Below are 12,637 nucleotides of genomic sequence, written 5' to 3'. Positions count from 1 at the left end.
CATCATCATCATCATTAACTCAATTACGTCAGCACTCACATGTACTCTGAATATGATAGATATGTGCAGTCTAAACACCTACTGACAGATGTGGAACATACTGTGTGCATATATAAAATACACACAGACATATATATAAAATACACACATGCAAAAAAAAAATATACGGATACATATACCAACACAGATGTATATAAAATATATACATACACACACACACACACACACACACTGGTGGAGCGCACATGCATAGACACAAGCACACACCACACACAACCGCGCAGACACACATCCCTTGGCACTAGATGGAATGCTGCTCTGGAATATTGGTCCAAACATTCCGTTGCCTCTGGTTACCACTCCAGCCTACAGATGTAAACATATTTATGATCCAAAACACACCACTTACCAACAGTGTGTCCTGTAGCACTACCAACTGTGAAAAGACAAATGAGCTTATTGAAAACTGTCATCGAACCCGAGGGATGGTTTGCTACTGTCTCTTGACATGTAGGTAAGCCATTCATTCATCCATCCATACATCCGCTGGTTAATTTCTTCAGACATCCACTCAGTGTGTTGATGTGTGGGATAATAAACCTTAGGACCCAGCCTTCTGGCATGGCTAAGTCAGTAATAGACGTGGATCATATGTTGTATGAATTCAGGAAAAAATGGAGAGAGAAAATGAATCTCTCCAGATGCAGGTGCTGATTCTGGCAGGAACAACGAGAGCCAGGACCACGGAATGAAAATGATCTAAACCAACTACTTATCGCAGGAATTTAGCTGCAATAATTTGGAATAAAGTGAGTTCCCTAATATGAGTGATTGTTAATAAGATAGTTGATGGCTAAAACCATAAAAATAGTAGCAGTTGCTTAAAAGGTCATTTACAAAGCTGCAGTGCATATTCATGTTACAAATGCTTTCATCTTTGTCGCATCATTGTACATTATTGTCCTGTTAGTGTCTCAATGCTCTACAAAGATATTATATATATATTTATATACAGTGGATATAAAAAGTCTACACAACCCTGTTAAAATGCCAGGTTCTTGTGATGTAAAAGAATGAGAGAAAGATAACTCATGTCAGAACTTTTTCCACCTTCAATGTGACCTATAACATGAACAATTGAATTGGAAAACTAACTGAAATATTTGAGGGGGAAAAATTAAAAATTAAAACCTTACAATGACCTGGTTGCATAAGTGTGCACACCCTCTTATAACTGGGGATGTGGCTGTGTTCAGAATTAACCAATCACATTCAAACTCATGTTCAGTAGAAGTCATTACACACCTGCCATCATTTAAAGTGGCTCTGATTAAGCACAAATAAACTTCAGCTGTTCTGGTAGGATTTTCCTGACATTTTGACGTGGCAATATTTGCCCACTCTTTTTTGCAAAAGTGCTCCAAATCTTTCAGATTGCGAGGACATCTCCTGTGCACAGCCTCCTTCAGATCACCCCACAGATGTTCAATTGGATTCAGGTCTGAGCTCTGTCTGGGCCATTCCAAAACGTTAATCTTCTTCTAGTGAAGCCATGCTTTTGTGGATTTGGATGTGTGCTTTGGGCCGTTGTTGTGCTGAAAGGTGAACTTCCTCTTAATCTTCAGCTTTCTAACGGACGCCTGAAGGTTTTGTGCCAAAATTGCCTGGTATTTGGAACTGTTCATAATTCCCTCCACCCTGACTAAGGCCCCAGTTCCAGCTGAAGAAACAGCCCCAAAGTATGATGCTGCCACCACCATGCTTCACTGTGGGTATGGTGTTCTTTGGGTGATGTGCAGTGTTGTTTTTGCGCCAAACATACCTTTTGGAATTATGGCCAAAAGGTTAATCAGACTTGGTTTCATCAGACCATAACACATTTTCCAATGTGTTATTGGGGGACTTGATGTTTGTTTTGGCAAACTTTAGCCAGGCTTGGATGTTTTTCTTTGTAAGGAAAGGCTTCCGTCTTGCCACCCTACCCCATAGCCCATTCATGTGAAGAATATGGGAGATTGTTGTCACATGTAGCACACAGCCAGTACTTGCCAGAAATTCCTGCAGTTCCTTTAATGTTGCTGTAGGCCTCTTGGAAGCCCCCCCGACCAGTTTTCTTCTTGTCTTTTCATCAATTTTGGAGGGACGTCCAGTTCTTGGTTGTGTCTCTATTGTGCCACATTTTCTCCACTTAATGATGACTGTCTTCACTGTGTTCCATGGTGTATCTAATGCTTTGGAAATTCTTTTGTACCCTTCTCCTGACTGATATCTTTCAACAATGAGATCCCTCTGATGCTTTAGAAGCTCTCTGTGGACCATGGCTTTTGCTCTGAGATCCAACTAAGAAAATGTCAGGAAAATCATACTACATCTGAACTCTATTTGTGATTAATCAGAGTCACTTTAAATGATGGCAGGTGTGTAATGACTTCTATTTAACATGAATGTGATTGGTTAATTCTGAACACAGCCACATCCCCAGTTATAAGAGGGTGTGCACGCTTATGCAACCAGGTCATTGTAAGGTTTTTATTTTTTGTTTTCCCCTTCGAAGATTTCAGTTTGTTTTTGAATTCAACAATTGACTTGTTCACATTATAGGTCACATTAAAAGTGGAAAAAATTCTGACATGATTTATCTTTGTCTCATTCTTTTACATCACAAAAACCTGGCATTTTAACAGAGGTGTGTAGATTTTTAAAGAGAAATTAAGAGACCACTGCACCTATTTCTTTCCTTTCCAAAAAAGTTGAAAAGGAAAGTTTTGAGTGGGGAACAGAAGCGTTCAATTTGCAGTGGTCTCTTAATTTTATCTCTTCTGTTCCTCACTCAAAACCTTCTTTTCGAAAGAAAGAAAAAGGTGCAGTGGTCTCTTAATTTTTTCAAGAGCTGTATATATTATAGTCAGTCTTCACATACATTTTTAATAAGCATGTTGTAATACCAAGACACATTTTAAACATAATTGGGACTTTGCAGCACGATGGGGCCTTCTGGGAGTTTTGGCTCTCCGTTTATTTACAACTTGATGTTTAATTCTTCACTGTCTCAATTCACTGGCTTAACACACTGAAATGTGCAGGATTAACATTTAGTCATCTCTTTCTATATTGTGTGAGTCTTCCTGTTGGAGTCAGTTGGTCTTTGGCTTTCTATTCATATGTCTAGATCCAGTACTGTATATTTCTGTATTTACAGGCCATCTGCACATTATCCATCTCCCATGTCTGGCTTTCAATCTCCTCTCCTTCTCCTTATTTATGTAATGCTCTATCCATTTCTCTCTTTTTTTCTTTCATTCTCCTATTCTATCCATCTCTCTGTCTTTCATTCTCATGTCCAATCCGCCAATCTCTTTTATTAATAATGTACTTATTTCATTTATTGATCTCTCTCTTTCTCTCTGTCATTCTTCTATTCTACAGTGTCTTTCTCTTTTGTTCTCTTTATATTAATCTGTCTTCCTGTCTTTCATTCACCTGCAACAACCATCTCCTTTACATTCTCTTGTTCTATCCTTCTCCCTTTTTTAATCTGCTGTTCTATCAATCTATCACTCTGTCTTTTTTTCTCCCATTCTATCAGTCTATCTCTGTCTTTCCTTTTTCTTCTCCACCCATCAGATTAATAAAGCTGCAGTAGGATTCAAACAATTGGATCTAAACACGTAAGTTAAACACATGCTACGTTTCACTCGCAGAGGGTTAAGGCATCATTCATCATAGGAACTCCTCCAAAACAGACAGAAGAGGACTCGCGCATAGACATGTGCTCTCTCTCTCACACACACACACACGCACCCACCTACACGGACACACACACACACACACACGCACACACAATGGGAAGGTCTGGGGATTAAGTGACATTGAGACTGAGACTGAGTCCCACATTGGTCTGTAGCAGTGGCAGTACACAGGCCAACAGACTTGGTTCTCTGGCTTCACACGCAGGCATACACACACTTACACACACTTACACACACTTACACATACATACACATGCACATTGAGTCCTATTCACCTTCCCACCAGAACCCTACCATAGTATCTCTGTGTCAATCTGCATCCCTCTGCTGTGTCCTCAATGTCTCTGTACTCCCTGTTGACTCCTATGCTCTTAATATGAAGTAGTGCGCTACATCAGGAATGGGCTACCATTTGGGCCACGGGACTCATGCTGGTATTCGGTCTAACCCACTCAAGTAGTGTTTACACAGCCTTTATTTACAATATTCGTCCTGTCCCCACAAACCTCAAATTCTTAAAAGAGAAAGCATACCTGTTAGGTGCTTTCTGGTGGTAAGTAGGTTTTGGTTTACATACAGTATCGTAGACCAGCCAGTGAGTTTATTTCCCCCTGGCCAAAAGACATACTGCGTAAATATTGCAATGCACCTTTATTGAATTCAGCCCCAAGACTACTGCTGTAAACAACTCTGTCTGGAACTAAGGACACTGTACATCACAGACCGAACACTGTAATTACAGACCGAATACACTGTACATCACAGACCGAACACGCTGTAAATCACAGATAGAACACTGTAATCACAGACAGAACACACTGTACATCACAGACAGAACCCTGCAATCACATACAGAACACGCTGTACATTACAGACAGAACACTGTAATCATGATCAAAATGTGCTGTACATCACAGACAGAACCCTGCAATCACATACAGAACAAGCTGTACATTACAGACAGAACACTATAATCACAGACAGAACAATGTACATCACAGACAGAACACGCTGTACATTACAGACAGAACACTATAATCCCAGACAGAACACGCTGCACATCACAGACAGAACACTGTAATCACAGACAGAACACGCTGTACATCACAGACAGAACATCACAGACGGAACACTGTAATCACAGACAGAACACGCTGTACATCACAGACAGAACAGAAGACTAAATGTCCACACAGCACATCCTTCATATCGGCATCTCACTGTAGAAGGTCACGTCCTGTATGTTTTTCTTGGGCATGTTAGGTATGCATAAATCGTAAGAAATTAGGAAATGCATTTTTAATGGGAACCATACAACCAGAGCTGCACACAGTCTAGAATGTGTATGTCTACGACTAACAGGCAGACATATTAATCATAGTCTCGGTCTACCTCTTTCTTTTCCTTTTCTTCACACTCTCTCTCTCTCTCTCTCTCTCTCTCTACAGTGGGGAGAACAAGTATTTGATACACTGCCGATTTTGCAGGTTTTCCCACTTACAAAGCATGTAGAAGTCTGTAATTTTTATCATAGGTACTCTTCAACTGTGAGTGATGGAATCTAAAACAAAAATTCAGAAAATCACATTGTAAGTAATTAATTTGCATTTTATTGCATGACGTAAGTATTTGATACATCAGAAAAGCAGAACTTAATATTTGATACAGAAACCTTTGTTTGCAATGACAGAAATCATAGGTTTCCTGTAGTTCTTGACCAGGTTTGCACACACTGCAGCAGGGATTTTGGCCCGCTCCTCCAAACAGACCTTCTCCAGATCCTTCAGGTTTCAATACAGACGCTGGGCAATACAGGCTTTCAGCTCCCTCCAAAGATTTTCTATTGGGTTCAGGTCTGGAGACTGGCTAGGCCACTCCAGGACCTTGAGATGCTTCTTACGGAGCCACTCCTTAGTTGCCCTGGCTGTGTGTTTCAGGTCGTTGTCATGCTGGAAGACCCAGCCACAACCCATCTTCAATGCTCTTAATGAGGGCCAAGATTTCGCGATACACGGCCCCATCCATCCTCCCTTCAATACGGTGAAGTCGTCCTGTCCCCTTCGCAGAAAAGCATCCCCAAAGAATGATGTTTCCACCTCCATGCTTCACGGTTGGGACGGTGGTCATGGGGTTTTACTCATCTTTCTTCTTCCTCCAAACGCGGAGTGGAGTTTAGGCTCTATTTTTGTCTCATCAGACCACATTACCTTCTCCTATTCCTCCTCTGGATCATCCAGATGGTCATTGGTAAACTTTAGACGGGCCTGGACATGTGCTGGCTTGAGCAGGGGGACCTTGCGTGTGCTGCAGGATTTTAATCCATGACGGCGTAGTGTGTTACTAATGGTTTTCTTTGAGACTGTGGTCCCAGCTCTCTTCAGGTCATTGACCAGGTCCTGCCGTGTAGTTCTGGGCTGATCCCTCACCTTCTTCATGATCATTGATGCCCCACGAAGTAAGATCTTGCATGGAGCCCCAGACCGAGGGAGAATGACCGTCATCTTGAACTTCTTCCATTTTCTAATAATTGCGCCAACAGATGTTGCCTTCTCACCAAGCTGCTTGCCTGTTGTCCTGTAGCCCATCCCAGCCTTGTGCAGGTCTACAATTTTATCCCTGATGTCTTTACACAGCTCTCTGGTCTTGGCCATTGTGGAGAGGTTGGAGTCTGTTTGATTGAGTGTGTGGACAGGTGTCTTTTATACAGGTAACGAGTTCAAACAGGTGCAGTTAATACAGGTAATGAGTGGAGAACAGGAGGGCTTCTTAAAGAAAAACTAACAGGTCTGTGAGGGACGGAATTCTTACTGGTTGGTAGGTGATCAAATACTTATGTCATGCTCTCCATCCAACGCTCCCTCCAGTTCTCTCCATCCAACGCTCCCTCCAGTTCTCTCCATCCAACGCTCCCTCCAGTTCTCTCCATCCAACGCTCCCTCCACTTCTCCTCTCCATCCAACACTCCCTCCACTTCTCCTCTCCATCCAACGCTCCCTCCAGTTCTCTCCATCCAACGCTCCCTCCAGCTCTCTCCATCCAACGCTCCCTCCAGTTCTCTCCATCCAACGCTCCCTCCAGTTCTCCTCTCCATCCAACGCTCCCTCCAGTTCTCTCCATCCAACGCTCCCTCCAGTTCTCTCCATCCAACGCTCCCTCCAGTTCTCTCCATCCAACGCTCCCTCCACTTCTCCTCTCCATCCAACACTCCCTCCACTTCTCCTCTCCATCCAACGCTCCCTCCAGTTCTCTCCATCCAACGCTCCCTCCAGCTCTCTCCATCCAACGCTCCCTCCAGTTCTCTCCATCCAACGCTCCCTCCAGTTCTCCTCTCCATCCAACGCTCCCTCCAGTTCTCTCCATCCAACGCTCCCTCCAGTTCTCTCCATCCAATGCTCCCTCCAGTTCTCTCCATCCAACGCTCCCTCCACTTCTCCTCTCGATCCAACACTCCCTCCACTTCTCCTCTCCATCCAACGCTCCCTCCAGTTCTCTCCATCCAACGCTCCCTCCAGCTCTCTCCATCCAACGCTCCCTCCAGTTCTCTCCATCCAACGCTTCCTCCAGTTCTCCTCTCCATCCAACGCTCCCTCCAGTTCTCTCCATCCAACGCTCCCTCCAGTTCTCTCCATCCAACGCTCCCTCCAGTTCTCTCCATCCAACGCTCCCTCCAGTTCTCTCCATCCAACGCTCCCTCCACTTCTCCTCTCCACCCAACGCTCCCTCCAGTTCTCCTCTCCATCCAACGCTCCCTCCACTTCTCCTCTCCATCCAACGCTCCCTCCAGTTCTCTCCATCCAACGCTCCCTCCAGTTCTCCTCTCCATCCAACGCTCCCTCCACTTCTCCTCTCCATCCAACGCTCCCTCCAGTTCTCTCCATCCAACGCTTCCTCCAGTTCTCTCCATCCAACGCTCCCTCCAGTTCTCTCCATCCAACGCTCCCTCCAGTTCTCTCCATCCAATGCTCCCTCCAGTTCTCCTCTCCATCCACCTTTCCTTCCGGTAATCATTCTCATGCTCCTTCTCTCTGAGTCAGAGTTATTGTACTGTTTTCAACAATGAAGACGGATATAATTTCCTGCTCCAACGTCCTCGATCCAATTTTTATGCCTGAATTACTATCTCTCTCTGGTTGTTCTTCTATCTCCTGTTTACTGTGGAAGAGATGCAGAAAGTGAGGAATGGATGGATTGCAATTGCAGAAAAAAAGGAAATCTGGGAAGGAGGAATTTCTTTTAGTTTGTTTTTTTTAGTAACGTCTTATTTGATGGTTGAAGAGAAACATATAGATAATTATGATATAAGTTTAACAGTTAAGTAAAGTATGGCTTAGTTAAATTTCCATTTATAGTCTTACCATGGAAACTTAAACACTAAATCCTCGCATTATCCCTCTTGTCTCTTGTTCTCTGTTCCCTCTTTCTCGTCCCTCTTTGGCTCCGTCTCGATTCAAATACAACCACATACTAATAGTATGCCAGGTTAAGATTGCTACGTCCCAACTCCTCCCTTGTAGGAAACATTTGGTAAATCTAGTTTGTTGTATTATCTGTAGCTATTAGTAACGTTTTAATTACAGAACGGTAAGAAGCGAGAGTGGCTACTAAGCCAGCTGTCTTACTAGGTCTTAGGTTTTTCAAGAATCTCAACCTCTTCTACGCTGACCTCCTAACTAAGGAGGAGGTCAACCTCTTGTAACTTTCCCTCCCTAACAATATAGAGAATTTCTATGTGAACTACAATTCTTCTCATCGCTGTAATGAACCATAGCACCCTCTACAGCACCCTCTGAACCAGGTTAATGAGCACAGATGATGTCGTTGGCACTGTGGCATGGAAAAAGAAACTCGGGTTCGAGTCGTTGTATCGCCAGGGCTTAATTCCGTGACGCGGTAGTATGTTACAATACCAGCATGCCGACTTACTATCCACTTAACCGTACATCGCCGGTGTAGTATGTACTGGCAATGTACGGTAAACGTGTGTGAATCTAGACGGTGTCTTTCTCTCCCGCTCTTCCCCGTCTTTTTCCATTTCTGATCTTCTTTCTGTTTCTCTGTATGTACTTATTGTGTATGTCCATTATAGAGTTGCACTGGAACAATGAAGTGAGAGACACTCCAGGAGCGGGAGCTGGAGAAAAGGAGCAGGTGGTCCAGGCGTTAGTCCAGCAAGCAATCGATCACTGGTTCAAATGCCTGAGAAGGCAAGGTGAAAACTCTTTTGTTGAAAATCTAACAGCCCCTGGAGATACGTGAATTTGATCTTCTGATACAATGCAAACATGCACTTTGCTGTGCAACGCTTACGTTTAGCGTTGTACCTTTTCAAATATATATTTATTTAAATACCGGGTTAGGGTTTTACACATACATCAATTAGATGATTCCAGATTTCCTTATTCCCTCGGGATTCCTGTAGAACCTCAAAATGTTTGGTAAGTTACCAGAAATGCCCAGCCCTAGTAGTTTATTATCTTTGAAAGGCTAACGGGACATTTTCATCCACAGTCTACTGTTAGCATCCATCCATCCGCAAATCTAGCCAGCCAATTCATCTATGGCCTTCGGCACCATTACCGTGATAGAACACAGCACACATCGAAACATGAAGATATTCTGGCGTGAAGGGTGGTTTGAGGCTTCCTACTCTGACCGGGTATGTAATGAATTTCACTGTATTTGTCCCAAATGCCACCCGTTTCCCTACCTAGAGCACTTTCTTCAACCAGGACACATGTTAGGTAATTAGTGCACTACTGCCAACAGGGTTTGGGGTGCCATTCGGGACGTAGAGGTGATTGAAGACATGGCTGCAAGTTTCATTCTCAAACACGAAATTTGTCAGAGGGAGAGGGACACACACTTGTGAGGATGGGGTCTCGTCCAGGCGAGCTGGAGATCAGGAGGCGCCCACTGTCAACCTGAATTTCACATCAGTGTATGCAGCGTGTTTGCCTGTGTGTTCGGACCTTTAAATGTACGCAAAACACAATGCTATTAGAGATGATTGATACAGTTTCTCTTTACACTCAGAGCATTGCAAGATATAGTTTGATTTATTCTTTAAGGTGATTTCCCATCAAACAGACTCATAATTTAATACAGTGAATGCAGTCCCAGCAAATGTGGAAACCCTGCTTAATGTAAACAGTGGAACAGCACTGCTTAAATGTAGCCTCGTGGATTAAATCCAGCCCCAAATTCCTCATATCCTGACCCAGGGCGTGTGCTCGTGTTCTGTGCCCTCCCTGAGGACTGCCCACCCCTGCTGTCCTGGACGACTAAACAGCCATTACGAAGGTTTGGCTCCTCTGCTGTGGTTGAGAAGAGGTCGTCCACGGCAACGCTCTAGATGGACTAATCCTCTGTTCACCTGGTCATGTTGACTGGAAGACTCTGACGGTAGTGTGTGTCTGTGTGTGTGCCAGCGTGCGTGTTTGTGGATTCGGACCCAAGGTCATGAGTGTCTAACCTCTTGTAACGTCAGACAGGGAAAAAATAGGCATTGGCAGCCTGTCAATACCCCCAGGATTGGAAGGAATGAATGAAAGAAAGTCCATCAGTTCGTGATTGGGCATTACGCAACAAAGTGCGGTGTATTGCTTTCAACACCGCCGCTAAAACAGGCCTGTAAAGGGGCCGCTGAGAGGTTCTACATAAGAGACTAGGGACGCGTCCCAACTGGCAGGCTATTGTCCAAAGTGCACTACGTTTGGAACGCAGGCTAACCTTCTCTGAGGAAAAAAGCTGTCATGTTACGTCTGGCCGCGACGCGATGCTCTGACGCTGAGCTGGAACTGTGCCTCGGCATGCGGGAGAATATCCGGCCAAAAAAACCTCAGAGCAGGAGAATTCCGTCTTAAGAGCGACGAACAATGAGATGTTTGCTTCCGGGTTCTACCGATGAAATGTAGTGAGACCAACGATTGGGTAACGTCACCGTCTTCCGACTGAGCAAATGACAGGCTAGCCAGCTACGGCCGTTTACAGTTCACCTAGCAACTACGCACACACTGAGGTTCGAAGGCTTCCCGGGGGGGAACAAGTTCAAAAAATGTGGCGGGTTCTTCTCGCAGGCTTGGCATTGTCAGGAGGTTCACCTCACCGTGCGCCGCCTATGCAACAAGTGTGGTCGGCTCAAACACGTCTCACTTGTTTTCCCAATATATATTTTCATTTTCGCTGGCACTCGGTGGAATGCTGTTGCCGTGTGTTGAGCAGCCAAGGGTGGTTGAATGAAAACCTGTTTCACCGGGTGATTAGTGACCTTACGGTTTACCTGCACCGACCTGCATGACTGACAGCTGAGCGCGCCACGGCGCTCACCACGGGACTTTTCTTCTCAGGGATCTGCACTCGACACAGAGGCCAAAACCTCTGGGCTTTCTGGGATGTCTGCTGTGGCCCACAGCATGTTCATTAGGCATTTACTATCTCTGCTGGGCCGGAAGCTTCCCCCCACTCTGGCTCACATGCTTCTGTTTAACTCGGGGAGATGAGAGGTTTGGGGATTGATGCTGCACTGCGCCAATGTCACATCACAGCTGCCTCCAAAATGGTATTCCATTCCCAATTTAGTGAACTGCTTTTGTTTTAACCAAAAGGCCCTGGTTAAAAAAAGGAGCAGTATGCAGGAAACAGGGTGCCATTTGGGCTGCAACTTAGGTGCTGTTAAGACCAGACAAAACTGGATAATCATATTACACTTGTTTCGGAGAATGTTGGACTATTAAACAGATTTCATCGGTAAGACAAGATAGTTTGATTGGAGGCGTCATGAAAGAACAATCTGGTTAGTTCTAGCTCTCTGGATTGGGCTGTGACATCACCGGGCACTGAGTCCTGATTGGTCCAAGAGCACTGTTGTTGTCGTGTTGCTTCGGTCAACAAACAGAGATAAAGATCAGTTTGTGTGCTTATAGGGCTAACCTGAAGGGACATTGTATATAAAACATGGAAACCAAAAAGACAGTTTATAAACACACGCTGACACTCTCTCACTCTCTCTCTCCCTCTCTCTCTCTCTCTCTCTCCCTCCCTCTATCTCTCTCTCTCTCTCTCTCTCTCTCTCTCTCTCTTTCCCTCCCTTTTGTTTATAATCAGGTTGATTGTGTTCAATGTGCTTTTAACCAGGGAAAGACCACCTCATTCACTGGGCTAGTGACCTGTCTACCTGTGCAGGTGTGTTTGAGTGATGCCAAGTGGGTGTGTAGTGTTGTTGACCAACCTGGTCAACCCATGGCTATTCATAGTCTGTTGTATGCAGGTAGTCCCCGCGGTGATCATCACTGGTTAAACATGTCTAGTAACAACCTTGTTGACAAAGGCGTAGTTGAAGTGTGAGACTGCATTAATACTAAGGCCAGGAGTAAAATGTCAGTAAACACCTAACAACACCGGACAACATGTGCGCTCTCGTTCTCCCTGACACACTGTGTCTCCCTCTCAGTCTTTCTATCTTTCCCTCTCTTTCCTTCCCTCTCTCTCTTTCCCTCCAATAACAACAACAACAGCAGCCATATAGGTTATGTGTAATATGGTATATTGAAACCTTTTACTCTCTCCATCTATTTCCCTCACTCTCACCCTCTCACCTATCTCCCTTTTCCTCTCTTAATGTCTCTCTGAAACCTACTTACTGCTCTCTCTCTCGCTCTCTCCCTCTTTCTTTCCCTGTCTCTACCTCTCTCTCTCCCTCTCTCTCTCTCTCTCTCTTTCTCTCTTTCTTTCTCTCTCTGACAGTTCATAGGTCTGTGTAGCATGGTCTCCCCTCCCCTAGGGCGGGTAGCTCCTCCCCCTTCCTAAAGGACAGGACAGTTTGAACCAAGAGGAGGGTAAAGTGGGAGGAGAGAGAAGGACAGGGGAAGGAGGGGGAAGGAGAGGGGGAG

General features: G+C 44.7%; 1 long non-coding RNA gene across 1 annotated transcript; it reads left to right on the top strand.

The window, feature by feature from the left end:
• Nucleotides 1–3,549: 3,549 nt before the first annotated feature.
• Nucleotides 3,550–12,605, top strand: LOC117595367. The gene is made up of 4 exons (XR_004576571.1): nt 3,550–3,668; nt 8,836–8,958; nt 9,258–9,405; nt 12,492–12,605. It is a non-coding gene; the product is annotated as an uncharacterized LOC117595367 (long non-coding RNA).
• The last annotated feature ends 32 nt before the right edge of the window (nt 12,606–12,637 follow it).

The sequence above is a fragment of the Esox lucius genome, chromosome 12 (genome assembly GCF_011004845.1).
Source record: "Esox lucius isolate fEsoLuc1 chromosome 12, fEsoLuc1.pri, whole genome shotgun sequence".
Classification (NCBI taxonomy): domain Eukaryota; kingdom Metazoa; phylum Chordata; class Actinopteri; order Esociformes; family Esocidae; genus Esox; species Esox lucius.
The sequence above is the reverse complement of the archived record's forward strand: the minus strand, read 5'-3'. Positions and strand labels throughout refer to the sequence as shown.